Source organism: Mobula hypostoma, chromosome 22 (assembly GCF_963921235.1).
Source record: "Mobula hypostoma chromosome 22, sMobHyp1.1, whole genome shotgun sequence".
Classification (NCBI taxonomy): Eukaryota; Metazoa; Chordata; class Chondrichthyes; order Myliobatiformes; family Myliobatidae; genus Mobula; species Mobula hypostoma.
In genome coordinates this window covers 55,456,136-55,467,133 of record NC_086118.1, presented here as the reverse complement: position 1 = coordinate 55,467,133, position 10,998 = coordinate 55,456,136, and positions in this window count along the sequence as shown.

Here is a 10,998-nt window from a genome sequence, read left to right as displayed (position 1 = left end):
TGCACCATCTCGGCAGCCACTCATTCATCCATGCTGTCACCCCGTTCCTACCTACACTGACCCATTGCACAGGGAGTAATCCAAAGAGGTATACCTGTTGCTGAGGGGAATGGCCACAGGGGAATCCCACATTGACTTCTTAAGATGCACACTGCATCTCCCGGTGGTCATCCATCTACTGCCCAAAAGCCTGTACTCTCAATGTGACCACCTCTTTCAAAATCTCATCTCTAATATTCGTGGTCTCCCGAACGATCCTGACTACATCCATCTCCATGACCCAGTAAGTCAGGCGCTGAAGTTGGATGCAGTTCCTGCAGATGTAGTCACCAGGGAAACCGTCAAGTATCCTGAATCCCCACACCTGACAGGAGGAGCATTCCACCCAGACTACTCTCTACCAAGAAAGAAAAAGGCTTGCCTCTTCTTAACTGTGCCTTCGCCTGTTCATGCCAAAGCCTTCACACTCTACCACCACCACACTCAAGCAATGGCCGCTCCACTTCAACCTATCCTCCTTTAATTTGCAGCTGCGGTTAGACATCTGACGCCGACACTTTCCACACCTCCGCAGCCCAAAACGACCGGCCTCGCCCGAGTCTGCTACCTTTATCCTCTCCTCTGACTTCTGTAGGGCTCTGTCACTGACAAACACTCCTCTCATCTGAGCTGCCAAACAAAGACTCGCACTCACACTGCTAGCTTTGGTAGGCCTCTGGCGCCGATACTTTATGCGCCACGCAGACCAAAAAGACCCAAAAACAATTGTGTGCGTGTTACTCTGGATTTCCGGCATCTGCAGAATCTCTTGTGTTTATGAAATAAGGCCATAAGACATAGGAGCAGAATTAGGCCATTCAGCCCATCGAGCCTGCTCCACCATTCCATCATGGCTGATCCCACTTAACCCCGTACATGCTGAAGAAACTCAGCAAGTCAGGCAGCATCTATGGAGAGGAATAAACAGTTGATATTGTAGGCCAAGGCCCTTCGTCAGGACTGGAAAGAAAGGAGGCAGAAGCCAGAATAAGGTGGTGGCGGGAGGGGAAGGAGTACAAACTGGAAGGTGATAAGTGAGACTAGGTGAAGGTGAATGGGTGGGTGGGTGTGAAGTCAGAAGCTGGGAGGTGATAGGTGGAAGAGGTAAAGGGCTGAAGAAGGAGGATTCTGATAGGAGAGGAGAATGAACCATGGAAGAAAAGGAAAGATGAAGGCACCAGAGGGAGGTGATGGATACGTGAAGTGGCAGGTGTAAGAGTGGAGCCAGAATGGGGAATGGAAAAAAAGATGAGAGTGGAAAACGGATGAGCAGAGAATGTAAAGTAAAAAGAGTGGGTTTGTGCCATAAGACTGAACTCACTGTGTGCATTCTTGGATGTGGCGATGTGAGGAAAAGCCTCATCCCCTGAGGAACCATCAGTCTGCTAGAGGAAATTAGTGGATTGACCAGCATCTGTGGGAGGAAAGGAATTGTCAAAGTTTCAGGTGAAACCTCTGCACCAGGACTCAGAGTTCCTTCCGCAGATTGATTGTTACCCCAGAATCCAGTATCTCCAGATTCTTGTTATAGTCATAGTCATACTTTATTGATCCCGAGGGAAATAGGAACAGCTTCTTCTCCTCTGTCAGCAGATTTCTGAATGGAAATAAACCCACCTACACTACCTCACTATTTTTTGCTCTCTTTCTGCACTACCTATTTAATTTAATATATACAGCGTCTATAAAAAGTATTCACCCCCTTGGACGTTTTCATGTTTTATTGTCTTATAACACTGAACCACAGTCAATTTAATTTGGCTTTTTTGTTTTGACACTGAACAACAGAAAAGTCTCTTTCATTTCAAAGTGATAAATTTCTACAAATTGGTCCAAACTTATTACAATCATAAAACACAAAATAATTGTTTGCATAATTATTCACCCCCTTTAAGTCAGTATTTGGTAGATGCACCTTTAGCAGCAATTACAGCCTCGAGTCTGTGTGGATAGGTCTCTATCAGCTTTGTACATTTGGACAATTTTTCCCCATTCTGCTTTACAAAACTGCTCAAGCTCTGTCAGATTGCTTGATGATCCTGAGTGAACAGCCTTTTTAAGTCCAACCACAAATTCTAAATTGGATTGAGGTCTGGACTCTAACTTGGCCACTCCAGGACATTAACTTTGTTGTTTTTAAGTCATTCCTGTGTAGTTTTGGCTTTAAGCTTGGGGTCATTGTCTTGCTGGAAAAACAAATCTTCTTCCAAATTGCAGTTCTCTCGCAGACTGCATCAGGATTTCCCTGTGTTTTGCTGCATTCGTTTTACCATCTCTCTTCAGAAGCCTTCCAGGGCCTACTGCAGTGAAGCATCCCCACAGCATGATGTAGCCACCACCATGCTTCACGGTAGGGGTGGTGTGTTTCTGATGATGTGTGGTGTTTGGCTTACGCCATAGCGTTTAGTCTGATGGTCAAAAGCTCAATTTTGGTTTAATCAAACCATAGAACCTTCTTCCAGCTGACTTCAGTTTCCCACATGCCTTCTGGCAAACTCTAGCCAGGATTTCATGTGAGATTTTTCAACAGTGGCTTTCTCTCTGCCACTCTCCCATAAAGCTGCAACTGGTGAATCACCTGGGAAACAGTTGTACGTGCAATCTCTTCCATCTCAGCCACTGAAGCTTGTAACTCCTCCAGAGCTGTCATAGGTCTCTCGGTGGCCTCCCTCACTAGTCCCCTTCTTGCACGGTCACTCAGTTTTTAAGGACGGCCTGCTCTGGGCAGATTTACAGCTGTGCCATATTCTTTCCATTTCTTAATGATTGACAAAAAAAGACTAAATTGTGCTAATAAATCTAAAACAGCAGGGATAGATTTTTGAGAATTAGAAATATATAAAAGTAAGTCATCAGCATAGAGTGATACTTTATGGGACTTTAAACCCTGAGTTATCCCAATAATATTTGGAGATTCTTGAATGGCAATTGCAAGAGGTTCTAATGCAATATCAAATAATAAGGGACTAAGAGGACAACCTTGTCTAGTACCTCGAAAAAGAGGGAAAAAAAGGTGAGCTTAAAGAGTTAGTACGGACTGAGGCCGTAGGAGAATGCTATAACAATTTGATCCAGGATATAAATTTCGGGCTGAAATTGAACATTTCAAGCACCTTAAATAAGTAAGGCCATTCGACTCTGTCGAAGGCTTTTCCAGCGTCTAAGGAAATGACGCACTCAGGATCATTTTGTGAGGGAGTATAAACAATGTTTAACAGTGTACGAATGTTATAAAAGGAGTAATGACCTTTAATAAAACCCCTTTGGTCTTCCGAAATAATATAAGGAAGTGCTTTTTCTAATCTCAAACAACAGGAAGTCTGCAGATGCTGGAAATTCAAGCAACACACATCAAAGTTGCTGGGGAACGCAGCAGGCCAAGCAGCATCTATAGGAAGAGGCGCAGTCGACGTTTCAGGCCGAGACCCTTCGTCAGGACTAACTGAAGGAAGAGTGAGTAAGGGATTTGAAAGCTGGAGGGGCAGGGGGAGATGCAAAATGATAGGAGAAGACAGGAGCGGGAGGGATAGAGCCGAGAGCTGGACAGGTGATAGGCAAAAGGGGATACGAGAGGATCATGGGACAGGAGGTCTGGGAAGAAAGACGGGGGGGGGTGACCCAGAGGATGGGCAAGAGGTATATTCAGAGGGACAGAGGGAGAAAAAGGAGAGTGAGAGAAAGAATGTGTGCATAAAAAAGAGTAACAGATGGGGTACGAGGGGGAGGTGGGGCCTAGCGGAAGTTAGAGAAGTCAATGTTCATGCCATCAGGTTGGAGGCTACCCAGACGGAATATAAGGTGTTGTTCCTCCAACCTGAGTGTGGCTTCATCTTTACAGTAGAGGAGGCCGTGGATAGACATGTCAGAATGGGAATGGGATGTGGAATTAAAATGTGTGGCCACTGGGAGATCCTGCTTTCTCTGGCGGACAGAGCGTAGATGTTCAGCAAAGCGGTCTCCCAGTCTGCGTCGGGTCTCACCAATATATAAAAGGCCACATCGGGAGCACCGGACACAGTATATCACCCCATATATCCTGATGGGGGAGGGTCTCAAAGCTCTACGCTTCTTTTTGGATTCCAGACCTAATCAGTTCCCCTCTACCACCACTCTGCTCCGTCTAGCGGAATTAGTCCTTACTCTTAATAATTTCTCCTTTTGCTCCTCCCATTTCCTCCAAACTAAAGGTGTAGCTATGGGCACCCGTATGGGTCCTAGCTATGCCTGCCTTTTTGTTGGGTTTGTGGAACAATCTATGTTCCGTGCCTATTCTGGTATCTGTCCCCCACTTTTCCTTCGCTACATCGACGACTGCATTGGCGCTGCTTCCTGCACGCATGCAGAACTCGTTGACTTTATTAACTTTGCCTCCAACTTTCACCCTGCCCTCAAGTTTACCTGGTCCATTTCCGACACCTCCCTCCCCTTTCTAGATCTTTCTGTCTCTGTCTCTGGAGACAGCTTATCCACTGATGTCTACTATAAGCCTACTGACTCTCACAGCTATCTGGACTATTCCTCTTCTCACCCTGTCTCTTGCAAAAACGCTATCCCCTTCTCGCAATTCCTCCGTCTCCGCCGCATCTGCTCTCAGGATGAGGCTTTTCATTCTAGGACGAGGGAGATGTCTTCATTTTTTAAAGAAAGGGGCTTCCCTTCCTCCACTATCAACTCTGCTCTTAAACGCATCTCCCCCATTTCACGTACATCTGCTCTCACTCCATCCTCCCACCACCCCACTAGGAATAGGGTTCCCCTGGTCCTCACCTACCACCCCACCAGCCTCCGGGTCCAACATATTATTCTCCGTAACTTCCACCACCTCCAACGGGATCCCACCACTAAGCACATCTTTCCCTCCCCGCCTCTCTCTGCATTCCGCAGGGATCGCTCCCTACACAACTCCCTTGTCCATTCGTCCCCCCCATCCCTCCCCACTGATCTCCCTCCTGGCACTTATCCGTGTAAGCGGAACAAGTGCTACACATGCCCTTACACTTCCTCCCTTACCACCATTCAGGGCCCCAAACAGTCCTTCCAGGTGAGGCATCACTTCACCTGTGAGTCGACTGGGGTGATATACTGCGTCCGGTGCTCCCGATGTGGCCTTTTATATATTGGTGAGACCCGACGCAGACTGGGAGACTGCTTTGCTGAACATCTACGCTCTGTCCGCCAGAGAAAGCAGGATCTCCCAGTGGCCACACATTTTAATTCCACATCCCATTCCCATTCTGACATGTCTATCCATGGCCTCCTCTACTGTAAAGATGAAGCCACACTCAGGTTGGAGGAACAACACCTTATATTCCGTCTGGGTAGCCTCCAACCTGATGGCATGAACATTGACTTCTCTAACTTCCGCTAGGCCCACCTCCCCCTCGTACCCCATCTGTTACTCTTTTTTATGCACACATTCTTTCTCTCACTCTCCTTTTTCTCCCTCTGTCCCTCTGAATATACCTCTTGCCCATCCTCTGGGTCACCCCCCCCGGTCTTTCTTCCCGGACCTCCTGTCCCATGATCCTCTCGTATCCCCTTTTGCCTATCACCTGTCCAGCTCTTGGCTCTATCCCTCCCCCTCCTGTCTTCTCCTATCATTTTGCATCTCTCCCTCCCCCTCCAGCTTTCAAATCCCCTACTCACTCTTCCTTCAGTTAGTCCTGACGAAGGGTCTCGGCCTGAAACATCGACTGCGCCTCTTCCTATAGATGCTGTTTGGCCTGCTGCGTTCACCAGCAACTTTGATGTGTGTTGCTTTTTCTAATCTGTTTGCTAATAATTTAGAAAAGATTTTAAAATCAACACTTAATAAGGATATTGGTCTATAAGATGCACATTGAGCAGGATCTTTATCCTTCTTTAATATTAAAGAGATCGATGTTTTATAGAAGGATTCAGGAAGTTTACCAAGTTTTAATGAAGCCTCTAAAACCCTGAATAACCAAGGGATTAATGAAGATGCAAAACATTTATAAAATTCCACGGTAAACCCATCAGGACCAGGAGCTTTCCCCGGACTCATAGAGAAAATAACCTTCTTAATCTCATCAGTAGTAAAGGAAGTGTCAAGCATAGAAGATATATCATGTGGAATCTTAGGGAAATCTAGGTTATCTAAAAAGTCATACATATATTTAGAGTCTCGTGGAAACTCTGATTGATATAAAGAGGAATAAAAATCAAAAAAAGATTGATTAATCTCAGCTTGATCAGATATCAGTTGATCATTTTGATTATAAATCTGATTAATTTGATATTTGGAATAGTTAGTCTTCAACTGGTTATCCAACAGTTTACCAACTTTGTCACTATGTATATAAAATTCACTTCTTGTTTTCATTAATTGATTTGCAATCGAGGACAAAAGTAATAAACTATGTTCCATTTGAAGTTCAGTTTTTTGTTTATACAACTTCTCAGAGGGAGCTGTAGCGTATGTCTTATCAATTTCCTTAATCTTGTCTACAATGACCAGCTCCTCATCCTTCAACCTCTTCCTCAAAGCAGCAGAATACGAGATGATCTGACCACGAATATAAGCTTTAAAAGTGTCCCAAAGGATGTTCATAGAAATATCTTCTGTATAGTTGATTGTAAAAAAGAGATCAATCTGTTCATTCACAAAGTTAACAAAATCCGAGTCCTGAAGCAACAGCGAATTAAAACGCCATTGTCTATTATTTGGTGTGTTGGCCAATATTTTAATAGAAAGTTTAAGTGGAGCATGATCCAAAATGGTTATAGAATCATATTCACATTTGACCACTGAAGGAATAGGACGAGAGTCAATAAAAAAATAATCAATTCTTGAATAGGAACGATGAACATGTGGAAAAAAAGAAAAATCTTTTTCCTGAGGGTGCAAAAAACGCCAAATGTCCGTTGATCTGGAATCTGAAAGGAATGAGTTCATCAAGGTTGCAGATTTATTGGGTAAGGTCTGTAAAGGAGCCGAACGATCCAAAGATGGAGATAAACAAGTATTAAAATCCCCGCCCCAAATTAGTGAAAACTCATTCAAATTCGGAAACAAATTAAATAATGATTTATAAAATTCTGGACAGTCCATATTGGGAGCGTAAACATTAACCAAAACTACCTTTTTATTAAAGAGTAAACCACTAACCAATAGAAATCTGCCATTTGGCTCAGAAATAATATCGTGTTGTACAAAAGTGATTGAGGGATCTATAAAAATAGAAACCCCTCGAATCTTAGCGTTGGAATTCGAATGGAAGTGTTGATCCTTCCAGAATTTGAAAAAATGTAATCTGTCCCCCCTCCACAGATGGGTCTCTTGTAAAAATAGAACATGTGCTTTTAGTCTCCGGAATACTTTAAAAACTTTTTTCCTTTTTATTGGATGATTAAGACCGTTAGTATTCCAAGAGACAAAATTAATAGTAGACTCCATAAACCCTAAAGTCAACCCGCAAAAAGAGGAGGGTTGACAATAGGTTCGACCCACGCACCCGGAAAGGGAACAGAACAAACAAGAGATAACGGGAAGGAGAACGCGACCAATAGTTCAGTAATGTAAGTAGCCCAAGAGAAAAAAACTAAAAAGTGAAGCCCTGCCCACTGCCCCCTCAAACCCCCAAAGCTAAATCTAAGATAGACCAGCCAGAAAGAAGCAAGCACTAGAACTACCCCCATGACTTCCGATAGACGCTCGCTAAAAAAGTGTATATATAAGAGGATCAGCTAAAGTTATAAAACAGTAGAGAAATAAAAAAAAGTACATCGATTAAAGCAAACCCGATATAATACAAAGAAAAAACAGGTAAATATAAAGAAACCCGTTAACCAACAACATACCATGTAGTTAAACAAGAAAATGAGACAATTAACATAGACTAGCGAGGAAAACTAAAAAAAGTACATTTGAAAACTACAAAATTTAGGGCCTCAAAGGAAATACATAAAATGATGGAGAGGAAATAACCACCCAGAATCCCGAGGGAAAAAGAAAGGAATGACGCAGTTAGAAAAAAATTTGGCAACCATATTAATTAACCGAAAAAGAACTTTTCTGCCCTCATATAAAGCAAAAAAAAACCAAAACAGATTAACTGCATCCGAACAAACAGAGATGGTTTAATAACTGCGATTAAGATGTTGAAGGTGAAAATTGATCAAGGTAACTCTGGGCTTCCGATGGAGAGTCCAAAAAACGGGAAGAGCCCTCAGGCAAACGAATCTTAAAACGTGCAGGATAAAGCAACACTGGTTTTAAACTTAATGATTGACTTAATGGTACTCCAAGGGATATTTGGTGACTTGGAAATTTTCTTGTATCTATCGTCTAACTTGTGCTTTTCAATAACCTTTTCCGTAGGTGGCCTTAAGCATCTGGGGGCCCGTTTCAAGACTTAATGTGGGGCCCTACCCCCGCTTCCCAAAAAAAAAAGAAAGAAAGCAAGCGAATATTCAAGTTGGTTTGCATCAGTAATGGTATAATTTCGGACTTAAACGTTGATGCATTTTTGCACTTTCAGCATAATGGACAGGCAGCTCAACATAATCCAAACAATTCTCTTAATTAAAAACTGAAACAATGACATTTTTTGCTTTGGAGTGAGAAGCCTCGCCCTTTTCAGCAACTAGTCTGCACTGAATGGCATCATGTGTTAGGTATCAGCTGACATAAGAACAACTTAAACAATTTCCCTCTAATTAAATTCATAACAAAAGCAATGTCATATTCAATGAAAATTCACACTTTATTTATTCAATGAACAGTGTCTGAAAGTTAACTACTGGAAGTTTACAACAAACTGCGTCGCGAGCTCTTTCAGCACCACGGACAGCTCACGTAAGGCCTGGAGAGTGAACGGGGGGGACGCAAGCGGGAGAGGGAAATTACGATCTGTGGAAACGCCGCCTAATCGCCTATACACATTTTGAGTGAAATACGTGGTTTCTTTTATTATTTTGATTATAAACTTTATTTCTGCTAAAAATGTTACAAAACTTACCACTAGAACTTCACCACCCTCCTGTGCTTGAGTGCTGAGAATGCTTTAATGAGCTCATCTTTGTCCAGCGATCTTGCTATTTCATGCTCAGTTGGTATCTGAGCAAGAGCTGACAGACGCTCCTGGAGCATGGTTGTCCTCAGATGCGTTTTGATGAGCTTTAGCCTCGAAAAACTTCTCCCTCCACTCGCTACAGTCACAGGCACTGTCAGCATGAGTCTTAGAGCAATGGTGAGGTTAGGATACAGTTCAATCAGATTGTTGCTGTACATGTAGCTCAGAATCTGCAGGCCAGTGGTTTCTTTTGCAGGTACGACACTGATAGCAGCCTAAACCTCGCGCAAAAGGTCCTCAGTACCCACATCACCAAGTGTCCTCTCCATGTTTACGCAGCTGTCTTTCAGTGTGCGGCTTTGGGTGGCTTTTTTCATCTTCTCTCTTCCATAAATGAAGGCAAACAGACTGTAAAATGACTCCATCAGCTTGAAGCGCTCACTCATGCCTGTGATGGCAGAGTCCACTAGTGGAAGGAAAACTTCTCTCTTGTACCGTTCCTCGGGTGCCACCGTCAGGGAAGGATCTGCACTTTGGGATTCGTAGTGAAACTGGCGTTTTGGTTTTCTGATTCGTGCAGTAGGAAAGACCATTGGCATCCCTATCTCTTCAGCTATGTCTCTGGCATCTGTTTGGGCGGATGAAAGGCCGTTCTCTCTGTATTCCTTGAGAAATTTCAGAACGTATTCCACCTCGCACTGTAGCACATCGATTCCCGCCTGTGGGCTCTGGGTCAGCCTGCTGACACGATTCACCTCATGTAAAACGTTGTACCAGATGATAACAGTCAGCAGGAATTTCCATGACATGATCTCCTGTTCTAGGCCTCTGGCTGCAGATGTGGTTTCACTGTCACCTTTCTGTGTGGCATGTTCAATCAGTGACAGGAGCGCATTGCCAACATCGGGAAGCTGGTAGAGCAGCACTTTCACACTTTCCACGTGGCACTCCTATTGCGTGTTGGATATGGCCTTGAGGGTCATCTGTGGCACGTTCTCGTTGAAAAGCTCCCATCTCTGTGTCGATGAGCTGAACAGTGTGTATAGACGTTGCAGCACCCCAAAGAAGCACACAGACTCCACTGTTGATTTTGCAGCATCGACAATGATAGGTTTAGGCTGTGGCTGGCGCAAGGCATGAACAGTGCTTTTTTGTTAATATCTAGCACCCTCTTCTGCACCCCACTATTTTTTCCCCGCATATTGCTCCCGTTATCATATGCCTACTCCCTGCATTTTGAGATATCTAACCCTAACTTCTCCATATGCATTAAGAAAACGTCGGTTAGGCCTGCACCTACTGTGTCAAGCACTGGTAGGAAACCGACAAAATGGTCACTAACAGTAGCTCCGACATTTACTTGGCATGTGACAATGCGCAGTGTCACAGAGAGCTGCTCTATGTGTGCAGCGTCAGTGGTGCAGTCCATTATCACCGAGTAGTAACGTGATTGTTTTGCTCTCTCTGTTATCACTTCCAGTGTCTTGTCTCCAATAAGTGTGATTAACTCATTTTGTATGGTTTTCCCCATGTAGTGGTCTGCAATCTCTTTTTTCTCTGCTCGTCTGACATGTTCGCTCATCACTGGGTCGAACTCAGCAAGCGGCTCCACCAGACCTAAAAAGTTCCCATTATTTGGTTCACGTAGGGTGGAATTGTGGCCACGGAAAGCAAGGTTTCGTTCTGCAAGGTGACAGACTATGGCAATGAACCTCTTCATGACATCATTCCAATGTTTTTTTTTCCAGCATTTGCGTTTCTTGGTACGTGCTGTCAATGGCACGGTGCGTTCTTAAGCGCGTTTCCAGCTGGCGCCAGCTATCCATGTTGGCACAGCGCGCATTTGACTTCTCATGATCCTGTAGTGTGAGAGTGAGTCGCTCCCACACTCTGAAACCTCCTCAAGTGAGACTGTGATTTTGCT